Raw genomic sequence first — 12983 nt, forward strand, 5'->3', positions numbered from 1 at the left:
TATCTATCTATCTATCTAATGTAATGCATAATATAGGTAATAGGTACATAATAGTAATCCCCTTAGTGATATTTGAGACAAAGCAGAACCCAATTAATTTCTCTTCTATTCATGGCAGTTTTGCAGTGGTGCTTTAAAAAGCAACAAGTGGTATTTTCTGCAATGAAGTTACATGTTTGTGATACAGAATACACAAATGAGTAGGTCTGTTTCCAATAGTGATCTCAGTCTTAAAAACAGTTTCATAAAAGGGTTGCTCTTTGTTAGTCCGGTAGAAAAGTTGTTTTTCAACTCACTCTTCGTCTTAGGTTTCTGAGGCCAGCTGAGTTGCATGGTCCTTGCCATTACCTAAAAGAAGATGCACACAATTAAATGGCATGGAATGAAAATAAAATTTGTTGTGTTTCCTTCTGATGTGCTAATATTTGTTTGAAAGTCTCCTAGTTCAGTGCTTAGTATATTTCCACAATCTGTACATCTGTATTTGCAAGAATAACCAGAATGATGACATCCTGTTGTACCTAAAATAGACAAGACTAGCAAGAGGAGGGACCATGAAATGACATTTGGTAAAAATTATTCACTCTCCCACAATCCTGTTTCCTGCTGTGTCCTTCATGTCCGTTATTGATCAGGTCTCCAGGCGCTGCAGAAAGTCTCTCTTTGAGCCCCTGCAATGGTAAAGTAGGTCATTGATTAACTGGAGTATGACAGGCAGCTCCTCCAGTCAGGTCGTGACGTACTGTAAGCCTTGAGGGAGGAGAGCAAGCGATGAATCAGTAATGTGAAAAGAAAGAAAGCCCACAGGTTTTAGTCTTTTGGGAGGACTCCTCTCGGCAGCATAGTTAGTAGCATTGCCCTCAGCAAGTTGACGGCTATGCAAATTCACCAGAGAAGCTTTTCAGGTTTCCAAAAAAAGAAAAAGAAGAAACAAACAACTAAGATGAAATTCTCTTACCCAACTACAGTACCTAGGGAATTTTTTACTTTGCAGGCAACCAACTCATATGGGCTACTCCTACTCATTGTTCTCTACTTTTAGGTATAATATATATAATTAAGCACTGTATAATTAAGCAGTTTTACATGCATTGGTTTCCACTGCACTGTCTTTTGGCAGCAATTCCATAAGAGTCCTTGTCCCCAGCTCTGCCCCATGGCTGCCCACCCTTTCCTGGCTTCCAAGCCCTCAGTGGGAGATCCTCTGCATTGGCACACTCGGGGGAAGTCTCAGGGCTGCTCAACTCCAGCAGCACAGTGCAGCACAGTCCTAATTGCAAGCAATTCTGCCACCCTATGCACCTCATTGTCACAAGCCCCACAGACACCTTCTTCCTCTTCTTTCCTGTGCCCTTGCACTTTCCAAGCAAAAATTGCAGCACACACTGGTCTTTCATTAGCTGGCTTGCACCATTAGTAACATCTAAGGAAGGATGGTGCTTGCACCACAGAGAAATTCCCTGTCAGACTCTCCTTGTAGAGGAACAGAATTGAGTCTTTGAGCCAGAGCCTTATCCTGACCATGCTGAGTAGCCAGTATTCCCTCTTCCCCTGCCCCCTCTGGATTTTTTTTGTTCCACAGTTGCTCACTATGTTCCATGGCTGGCATTGCTAGATCAAATCTGCTCATCAATCACTTCAGAAACAGAACAGTGTTGCCTCAGCACTATGCACTGTGTCACCCAGCAGCTTTCACACACACATTTGATGTGATTTTTCCCAAAGCGTGGAAAATCCACAATTTCTACTGTTGCCTCCTCGCTGCCTCCCACTTTCCTGCCCAATAAAAGCTAGCTCAGCCACTTGCAAGCACTTTTTTTTTTCAGATAGTAGCACTGCCCACAGTCAGTCTATATATTGTGTGCAGAAAGAGAAAATGAAACAACTGGCATTTATCTAGCTATTTTTGGCTTGCAGAGCTGTGGGACTCATCATCTCCCACGCACTTCTGTCTCACGTCCAAATGAATCTCTGGACAGCTCCAGCCCTCCACACTCTCTGCCTGTAGCTGCAGCAGCCTGAGTTAAGCAGTGGTTCCTTCCATGGGTTCAAGGGGGAATAGTATACATACAAATGAACTCAAGTAGCATTGACTAGTTTGAATTCAAATCTATTTTATTTGTTTTCCTCACAATTACATAAATAAGTAAGAGATGAATAGAAATAAACATTACATAAACATGCCTATAGTTAACAAATTATATAGAGAGCTATGGGAGAGTCAGATTCTCAATATATTTGTGCAAAGAACTGGAAGCAGCATTGAGCATTGCCAGAGTATGTGGGTCACTGTCAATGAACAAACATAATTTGATTCTGTCATACTTCAGCTTTATTTTTAGAAATTTTATTTGATTTTTCATCAACAAAGTAGGAAAATTAAAGAATGCTGAAAAATATTTTCATATATTTCTGTGTTTGTTAAAAGCCATTATACGTAACAAATTGATGAATGAAACATTTTAGTCCAATCATTTTCCCTGGTGCTCGCTTTCTTCTTTCCTTTCTTTCCTTCTTCCATTTGTTCCCTCTTTCCTTCTTTTTTATTTGAAATACCAGCATTTGTGCCTGATCTTGACATCCAATTTATCAAACGTATCAGTAGGTCTGCACGGCACAGCTCACAGTGTTTGATGCTATTAGTAACTCTCAGCTAATGATTACCTAAATGCTACAGCCATGAAAAAGATGTCCTAAATTATATTAAAAGAAGCAGCATGTACTGGGAAATTACCAAGATTACTCAGCAGTTTCCTTTTAGGAAGTCTGCCTGTTGCTGCCTTTACTAGTCCCTTTCCAGCAAGAACACAGAATACAAGAATACAGAACAAGCACTCATTTCCTTCACTGAATTCATCCACTGTCTATTTAGACAAAGAGTGACATCAGAAGTGCATTTAGGAGTTAATCAGAAAAACACTACACAGGCTATAAAGAATTTTAAGAAAACGCATCCCAGCCGCTTGGATTAGGCCTTCTTGAACACTTCCACTGTCATGCTGCTAGTCAGTCTTGGCAGCTGGAGTTTCCCTGTTCAGACTCCTGCGTGTGGTCTCAAGGGGACTGAGATGCTTTTCCAGGCCAGATACGTTCCATGGCAGTGGAGCTGAAGTGAGGAGCAGCTCTTAGCCCAAGACATACCAAAAACCTGGACATGAAGCCATCCCACCCTTCCAGGCAGGCACTCAATGGGAGTGAGCAGAGACTGTCAGAGCACTTGGGGGTCTCCTCTGCCCAGGCAGGTGAGATGCTGAGCTGGGACAGTGGCTGTTCCACGTGGCCCAGGGATTGGCTCTTAAATGCACCAGAAGGGCAGAAAGGAGACAAATAAACTTGTGGTTTTCCCTCTTGTAGGCCTACTCACTGGATTACTCACTCACAAGGGCTCTATCTCTGGAGGTGTGACTGGAAGCTTTTAGGTGTGAGTCTGTGAACTCCAGTTCTGATGTTTCTCCTGGATAGCTTGTGGTCAAAGAAAAGGAAATTCCATGAGCCTCCTCTAGGTTCTGGTGTCCTGTGCTGGCAGAGAGATCCTTTTTCAAAGGTAACTCAAGAATTATTGTTTGTTATGTCATCTCCTCCAGTTAAATATTAAATAATCTTTGAAAAATCCTTTGTTCTGAATCTGTTGTATGGGCACCAAAGTGGATTTCTCCTACTCGTAGCAAGTGTGGAAATAAACTCCCCCAAAATTACAGAATATGTTAATTGTAATTGCTGATATAAAGCATAATGAAATGAGGATTTTTACCTCATTTTTGATAATTTAATCTAGTGTTCATCAACCCACTTTAACTGTAAGGAAAACTGAAGAAAGAGCAATCTATCAGAAGACTGAGTGTTGCTTCCAGCAACATTTGATAATGAGTTTACTAAAATAGACACTACTTTACACTCTTGTATAAAACACAGCTTGAAATATATGAAGCATATTGAATGTTTATTCTCTGTGGAAAGACTACATGCTGAGAACATATTCCAAAAAAGATACATATATGCATGTGCATAAAGGCATATTGCATATATATATATATATATATATATATATATATATATATACACACATCTGTGTATATGTACAATAATGAGTTTTATGGGAGAAAATGTTTTCCACTCTCCCCTGTTTACAGTCAAAAAGCAAAAAGCAGCAATGTCCTGCAAGATCAGATTTTGAGTAAATTGTTTGTAGTAAATCTATTACGAAATAGTCTTATTGACTGACCATGCTTGAAGAAAAGTATTTCTGATATTCTTTGTGAGCTTTTTTTGTGACATGCTAGACATTAACAGATATGTTGCTAACTGATCTCATTTACAGCCTGGGTTAAGTGCTGAAATCTCTGGGCTGTGCGTGGGGATTTGACAACCCTGCCTGCCAAGTGAGTAAACAGCAGTGATGTTTGGTAAATGGGACTCTGAGTTTGTCCTTGTGGCTGTACTGACAGCCTGGAAGGCCAAGTCCAACATTATGGTGCCTTTGACACTCAAAAGCCACTCTGCCCTCAGAGCTTCTTGCAAAACCTTCAAGGGGGCTGTGCTCTTTTGCAAGGTGTGCCTAAAGCTTACCTGTTCCAATGACACTAATGTTCATTCCTCCGTTCAGCAGGGCCCAAGGCCCTAGCAGAAAAGTTCCAGCTGTGGCTGAAGCCTTATAAAAACAGGCAGAGTCAGCAGCACTGCCAAAGGTACCCTCCTTTATGCAGAGTATGGAGTTAATATGTAATTCACAGAATTAAAAAAAAGCCCAAACAAACTCAAGTTTTCACTAAGCCTACTAGAACACAGCAATGGCAAATGAAGAGCAGCGCTAATTGCCTGAAATAGTAAGTACATGATGGAGAGAAAGGAGTTAGTTGGTGAACCAAAACATAACAGGAATAAATCCAGGAAATGTCCTTCACTTCAGAATAATGAAAGAACAAATTCAGAATGCATTTGCCACGCTGTTAGGAGAGCAAGAAACAAGGGTCTGCAGCCTAAACTAAGAAGTTAAGCCATTTCTACTTACACAGATTTTAACATATCTGGTAGAACCAGGGCCTCTGTTTTGTAACTAGATTAGCTGATGTGAATCTGGCTGCATCTGTGTGGCGTCACTGCAGTAAGTGGGATCCAAGTGGATGACTAATCGTGGCAGGGAATTGGGTTTCCAGCCTGGGCTGTGAGGTGGTCAGGCAGTCAAATAGCTGTGTAGAGATATGCCCATGAGCAATTCTAGTCCACTACATCCTAAGTGCAGACATAGGACTGGTGAAATTTCCCTAATCTTTGGCAAAATTAAAGACAATCTATATATTAAAGCTCCAAAAATTCCTATGAGAAGGAGTGAAATGTGCTTTTCCTGTATCGCTGTACAAGTTGGGGTATTTTGGGTAATTAGGTATCTTATATGAAATGACAGGCTGGAAGAAAATAAAATCTGTTTCAGAGGAAAATGAAATATAGACTGTACAATTTAACTTTCCCCTGGAAAATAAGAAAAGTAGAAGACAAGAAAACAGCAATAGCTTCAGCTTTACAAATGCTTATCTAGTTTGTATTCAGAGTCTTTCAGTAAATGCCACAATTAAAAACTCCAGAACAAAATTGACACTATTTTGCTTATTACACAGATGGTGATGTCAGCTACATAACTTATTTGTTATAGCATCTTATTACCCACTTGAAATTCTGAGTGATGGGAACAAGTACGATTGGAAGAGCAAAAAAACCTCCTCATGTTTCAATCAAGTGATGAGAAATCCACCTGATAAGCAGATGTTGCTCAGTTGTTTGTCAGTGTAATGCAACTACCTAAATGATTTTATTTACAACCTGAGGCTTTCCTACCAGCTTATCATATCTGTGTTAGCTTTGCTTAATGAAAATAGCAAAACAGAGGGACTTTTTTTTCTAACCCCACATGTTGAGCTGAGAACTCCTACAATATTTTAGGAAAGTCGGGGCTGTCATTGTTGTCATCTAGACAAAAAGCAGGAGGATGGTGTTATTTTGTTACTGTGACATGTTTCTAAATGTACCTTGTGGATTCATATAACCATAGGATGGTATGTCTGCTGATGACTCATGCTGACTCACCCACTGAGCCAGAATTTACTGAGCCTTCTTCTGTGCCCACACACAGTGATATGATTTTCAGTCTGAGTGAATTCTTTAAAATTTAATTTAGTAGGCTTTAACTACAGAGACAGATACGCTTCTTCAATAGTTGCCTTAATTTGTTTTTATGTCTTATTAAATGTGTGTTCAGATTATGTTTTGCAGAATCCTTTGAAATCAATTTTGAAAATAATGTGGATAAGTGCAACTGTGCTTTCCAGAGATGAAGGTTTGTCTGAAAGCACTGGAGGTAGAAGCATTGATAATCTACTGATGCCATGGACCTAAAGGCCTAGTACATAATCACTGTCTCTCTGCTGTGCTTTAGCAGCAGTGCTTTAGCAGCTATGGTAAGTTCCTAGGCAAAGGCAGTGAATAATTCATTTTAAAAAGACAAATTGGCCTGATTCTGTTTTTATTTCTAAGACTGAACAACGTATATTGCTCCACTGCAATCAACAAAATTAAATGGTATAGAACTAGGTGTGAAAGCAATTCTTTAAATGCTACTACAGATGTCTTCAGAGTGATTTTACTTTTTCTGAAATAGTAGAAATTATATGGAAGATTTTAATGGGAACGTGATCAGTCCCATTATTTGTCTCTCTCCAAATTCTGGTCAAAATCTGCTATGGTGTAGCAGCCTGAAAAGTAATTCCTGTTGTTACAGTATAGGCTGTAGTGACTGAGGAGACAACTACCCCAGTGAGATTCTTTTTTGGAACCAAATAAAAGCTTCTCTTCAATCTCATACCCTTTGATGAAGGCTCCTCTGTTTTGTTAAATCAGGATTTATGATAGTCTCATTCTGACTCTAGGATTCTTTACCCACCACACAAGATAAGGGAGATGAAAAAAATATTTTTGCCTGGACCACTTCTGCATAATTTGCTTTTTAAACTCTTCTGAAAAATGACAAATGAATGTTCAAGCAACAGAAAACAAGATGCACATATCCTCCCCCAAAATAAAAGTTATCAAATGCTTCAGTAAGTTGATCGAGGTCTCTAGACTTTTCTCCACCTTTCCAGTATTCTGAAAGATCAGTTGATTCCCCCAAGCCACATGCCCTTCCCTCTTTCTCTGGGATTTTATGTCACTTCTCAAAAGTATGTCAGCTTTGACAGTGTTTTGGGGCGTTGTGTTTTACTTCTCTTTCTCCTGCAGTCAGTCAGGCATGATTCCTAATCTGCAAGAATTCATCTAGGATTCTGTCTTCTCATCTCTGGGGTTTACTAAATTGCCCTGTCCTCTAAATCTGAAAATGCTGGGTGAGTGGACACTTCATCCCCAGTGGTGTTAGCTTTGCTGTCTTCCTTGTACTTTGAATGTGCAGTCCTTTGTTCTGCTTTTGGAGAACAAAACCCCCAGACTTTATCTTTAGTCATACCTTCTTCCTGCCTGCATCATTGTTCACACAGGGCTTTCTTGTAATTCTGTCACTAGCATTCAGAAGCAGTTGGGTTTGCCCTTTGAGATAAATGTGTTTGAAAATAGAATATAACTTTTTCTTAATTCAAACTTCAGTGATTAAGATTCCGTATGTAATGGAGCATGATACAAGGAGAAGCACACAGCTGTATGACAAGGTTTGAATAGAAGTTGAAATATGTGTTTCTCCCTGAGTCCCCACATGTTCTGGTCATTAGCATTCCTTCTCTTGCTGTTGCACTGCCACTCACAGTCTCATCTGGTCTGAGACACTCCACAATTTCTACCAAACAAGCACAAAGGACTCAGCTCTGCTGTACCCCTGTGAGAGGGATGCTCTGTAGTAGAGCTGCCCATTTTTGACATACTACAATGTTCTCAAAAGAAGGGAGAGGCCCACATACTGCACTCCATCCTTCCTGAAAGTGCCATAATTACTGAATATATCCAACAGGTTGCTTGCAGCAAGTTCCCCATGTTGAAGAGATGAGTGCCTAAGAAATATAGAGCTGAAAGTAGATTAGCGTCTCCAAGTAATTCAGACATCTCACTGCTGGTCTCCTGCTTTCCAAGCAGTGCTACAGACCTGTGAGGAAAAAAGAGTGACTACTGGATTAATTGTTCTGACAGTAGCTCATTTCTAAAAGCCCTCTTTCTCAAGGGGCTCTGGTCCTTCCTGTATTTTATTACTGGGAGGGAGAGGGCTTCTAGAAAGAGTGGTGTAAGAAATAAGCTACTGCCAGTACCAGAGCAAGTCATCCTGCCTACAGCCTGTTCCAGAGAGCCACAGACTGAATAAATAAACCTAGAGGTCATAGCCACTGGATGCTCCAGCTCTATTTGATGTCTCTGCAAATACTCCTGATTTGTGAAAAATGTAATGACAATGTGAAAGTGATGTGCTGATAATTGAAAAAAACCGACATTTCTTTCAAGGAATGAAAATTCCCAAGCCCCCTCTAGAAATGCAAATAAGCAGTTTATGGTGTTTACTAATACTGGCCTGTCTTAGGTAAACATACATGATTGCAAAGCCTGGATCCAAAGGTCCCTCTCTAGCTGAATAAATGAGCGCTGAGATTTAGTGTACCTCTGTAGCTTATTCAGTGCTAGCATCCAGTTCTCAGTGCCATACTGTGATATGGAAGTGCCAGCAGTGTGTTTGGCAGTGTCCACTATGTACTTACCTCTGTGCTTATTTCGACTCAGCTGTGGAGCCTCTCTTAATTATTTTTATTTCAAACACTTTATGAAAAAGCTGACCTTATTAACATGTCAGAGCTTTGTGAAGTAGTGCTCTCTGGTTATTATATTGTTATTCTTTCTTTTCCAGCTTTCAGAATTTTGCTGTTATTAGACCCTTTTGGAAAGGACTGTAATGTTTACATTTCTTGAATCTATTTAGACATGTAAGATTCTCACTTGGCTTCTCCTGGCAGTTGTACACTCTGTGGTTCCCTGTGGCACTCTCATTTGACTGTCTTGGAGTTCCACCTGTTCTTCTGCCTCGCCCCTCCTTCCCTGGGATTTGTTGCATCCATGTCAGAGCTACAGCACTGTGTAACTTCCAAAAGATTTAATCTCAGTTGAGCACCTGCAATTGTGCAATCTCATGTGTTCAATAAATGCCCCACTGGAAAGACTTCTCCCATAGTGTAACACTGACTTGCTACTTGTTAAGAAACACCTTGATTTTTCAAATGTCTCCCAGGTTTTGGGTATCCTAAAGGTTTGTGAGCCAAGTCATTTATTTGGACATGATGCTTCTTTAGAAATAACATTCCTTGTGCTTGCCACTCTTACTTGAAATCACTGTTATAACAAAGTAAAGCTAAATAAGGGGGGGAAAGCTATACTAGTAAAGCAAGGGTTAATGTTCTGATTAAAACATGGAAACAAACACACAAACAAAAAGCATAGAAACAAGAAAATCCAATTTCAATACCTACATTGTTCTGGCAGTCACTCACAGCTTGCCTCTGGGAATCAAGGAGCCAGTACAGGATCGGGATCAGGATCTACTTCTCTGCTGGGTTTTTCCTGCCCCCGCCCAAAGCATGAGGGAATTCCCAACTGCAAGAGAGGCTAAACCTCAGAGCTCTTTTTTGGACCATTGCCCTTCACTTGCTTCCTTCAATTTAGAGGCAATTCCAATATATAGTATTGCAGTTTTCACCAACCAGAATTTTTGAGGTGAATGCAAATGAAATCTGTTTTCTGTTGCCTCAAATGGAATAATCTCTGAGATGCAGTGATCCTCTGACACGTGATTTCCAAATGTAGATTTACCTTCCTGCTTGGAAAGTTAGCTGAATTATAAATTATTTGGGTCTCCATTTCCCAGGCAGTGCAACTTCTTTCATGAACTTTTTTTTTCATGCCTTTTTAAGATCTCCTAAATTACATAGAATAAACCTATCAACTGTACCTCAGACCCTAACCTCATAGCTTGTGAATAATGGATTGCTTTACTCATAGGGTTCAGACATGAGATGCCACTAATAATGATAATCAGTTAGAGTCTGGAGCATTTTCTCAAATAATTTCATTCCTCTTCCTTCTTCACTTTATTATATCAGAAACTTTGCAACTATCACAGTAACTTCTAACTCTAATTCCCTTAGCCGTAGATAATTATAGATACCCTGGCAGTTGCAGAGTTATTTATTCCAGAGCTTCTTGATCATGAGCTGGCTAATCAGAGGTCTTCTGGGGGCCCTTTCACTTTCAGAAATACTGCTTTTAAAATGTCAAGTCCTATCATCAAGGCTTTGTTGGTTCTGTTTCATTTTTGTACTGCAGAGTATAAAATTAATGAAACTGCTCATTTCTGCAAAGTGGAACATTCACATTTAAATTCTGATGTCCCCTTGTCACTAGCTTTTGATAATCTTCAAAATTAGAAAATATTAGAAAATAGTCCAATAATTTGAAATACGCTTATTTAGTTGGAGGATCAGTAGCCTGTTAAAAAGGTGTGCTTTACACATTTCTCTGACTCAGTAGCTCTCTAGCTGGCAAAAAGGGCTTTCCCAACATGCTTATAGTAATAACAGTCCTTCGGTGGAGTGTGGGAACAGAGTTTGTAACCTCCATTGTGCAGAGAGTCAGCAAGACTGTTTTTATTTTAAATTTTCTCTCATATAACTGTAACTACTATTTTATTTTTGTGTTTCAAAAACATAATGAGTTTTGTTTGTTTGTTTTTTTTTTCCTTTGAGAGGAACCAGTCCTCTACTTCTTACCTGGCTGGTATTCCTGCCAAGACTGGTGGCCCTCTGGCCTGAGCAGAGCTGACCCCCAAGGCTGTGATCATGATGCTGGTTTGTCTCTGCTGTAACAGGAGGGACTCAGAGTGCTCGGTACCTCAAAGGAAAAATAAACAGCACACTTCATGTTGACACTGTTATTATGGCTGGCATATTTTGATCATCTCATTTTCTCTTTGATACTGATGTACAGTAAAGTGTGAACATTATCTTTGAGCTGCAATCTGATCTTACTGAGCTTTAAGTGCAGCGAAGGGCAGTGGATTTTCTCTCCGGCAGCAACACGAACAGCAGGAGCTCTGGAAATTGTAGTGGCAACAGCAGCTTCTGTTGTGACAGTTCTCTCGTGGGTCACCATGGTGAGAATGCATCTGAGTGTTGGGTTTTTTTCCCTGTCCAGACACTAATATAATTTCTAGAATCCAGAATAGCTTCTATAAATTATTACCCTTGTCATGAATTATATTCATGCAGATATGCTAGCAAGAAATACACACATTTTCTTTTTTAGGAGGGATTTAATACCTAGACAAAGGATTTGATGATACATTTAAAATCTTAAAACAGTTGTTTTGTTGGTGTATAGTTGGAAAAAAAACCAAACACCGTTAACTGAAAAAAAAAAGGATAATAAGCAACAACATGGAACCTGGCCTACATTGTTTTGCTTTTCTTTTTGAAGATTCATTATATGCTTACATGTTTTAAAATTAGAACTGTTAAAGAACTGTGCAAGACAACATGGGACATACATGGATTTTGCATGTGGAAAGCAAAGCTTTTTGCTCAGAGCTTAAAATTGAAATAGCTGTAACGTGACAGCATCTGACATAGTCAGCTTTGATGCTCAGGGACAGCGCCCATCAAACTACCCTACAAAAATGCAGAAAAGGAACAATTAACTCTTTTTTTCCTTGAATGAGGGGCTCCATTTGGGGCCAGTGTTATCCTTCTTGTCAATCCCACTGATTACCTTTACCTCCCAAGCTGGTGTGCAGCCTGTTGATCTCACTGGAAGAGGTAGCTGTTGGCAGTTCTTTAACTGAGTCACCCCCGAGCGTTTCCATTAGCAAGTTCACAACAATCCCATCTGCAGCTCTGGCCTGCTGGGCCACTTCTTCTGGGGTCGTGCACCACTGGCATGGATACCAACAGCACTGCTTAGCTGTTACGAGATTTAAGAGAAAAGGGCCCTTCCCTTGCCACAAGCTGAATTTCCTTAGTTTGATTGATTTCTGGCCACTTTTCCTTTCTACTTAAACTGGTATTCATCAGTTGCATGCATGTATAAATTACTCAACAGCCCCTGCTGTAGGAAAAGGTTCAGTGCCCTACTGGAGATGCATGAAGTTTCTGTCAGAAGACCTTTTCCCCCCTATGTCTTGGAAAAAAAAAACCTCCTCAGGACCTGCTTTGTTCATTGCTAATGTTTCAAATGTGTATTAGGGCTGCCCTTCACACTGCACAGTTGGTTGCTGGTGTTTTTCCCCTCAGAAGGATGGTGAGTCACATCTATTCCAGTTTAACAGCTCCTCTGATCTTAACAGAATGCCCTCAGCAGAAACATCCTTGAATAATACAGACCACTCACATAGATCAGATTGCTCCTGCCTGATGTGCTGCCCCATTCCAGGCAGCTTCTCTTACCCATGAGAACAGTGTGTGCTACAAGCCCCCGCTCTCACTGGGGTCCTCAAGCTGTTATTCTCCCTCAGCAATGGGGATAAAGGGAGATGACAGTGAATGGAAATGTGGGAAGGTATTTTTAAAGTGCCACTGATTTTATGTGGGAAGGTATTTTTAAAATGTCAGTGATTTTATGAAGCAACCTTTGCCACTCTCCCAGGTAATTACTATCATAGTCACTCTAAGGAAAGGTAAAATATAAACAGTAATGAATTAATTGAATTAACAGTAATGATAATTCCAAATGAATTAGGAAATATCACAAAGATTAAATGGGAAGCTGTTAACTTGTCATTAGATTACTATTAGAGATTATGGTTAGGAAAGAAGTGTAAGTGGGGAGCAAAAATAGCAATGGAATTGCATTGACAGTAAGAGATCTCAGTTAATATCTACATATTTCAATGATAAACTCTTCAGGCTTATTTTTATTTTTACTCTTATGCCTACTTTTAAATTTTCATTAGAATGGTCTGAGCTATAAAACTATGCATCTAT

This window comes from Haemorhous mexicanus, chromosome 3 (genome assembly GCF_027477595.1).
Source record: "Haemorhous mexicanus isolate bHaeMex1 chromosome 3, bHaeMex1.pri, whole genome shotgun sequence".
NCBI lineage: Eukaryota > Metazoa > Chordata > Aves > Passeriformes > Fringillidae > Haemorhous > Haemorhous mexicanus.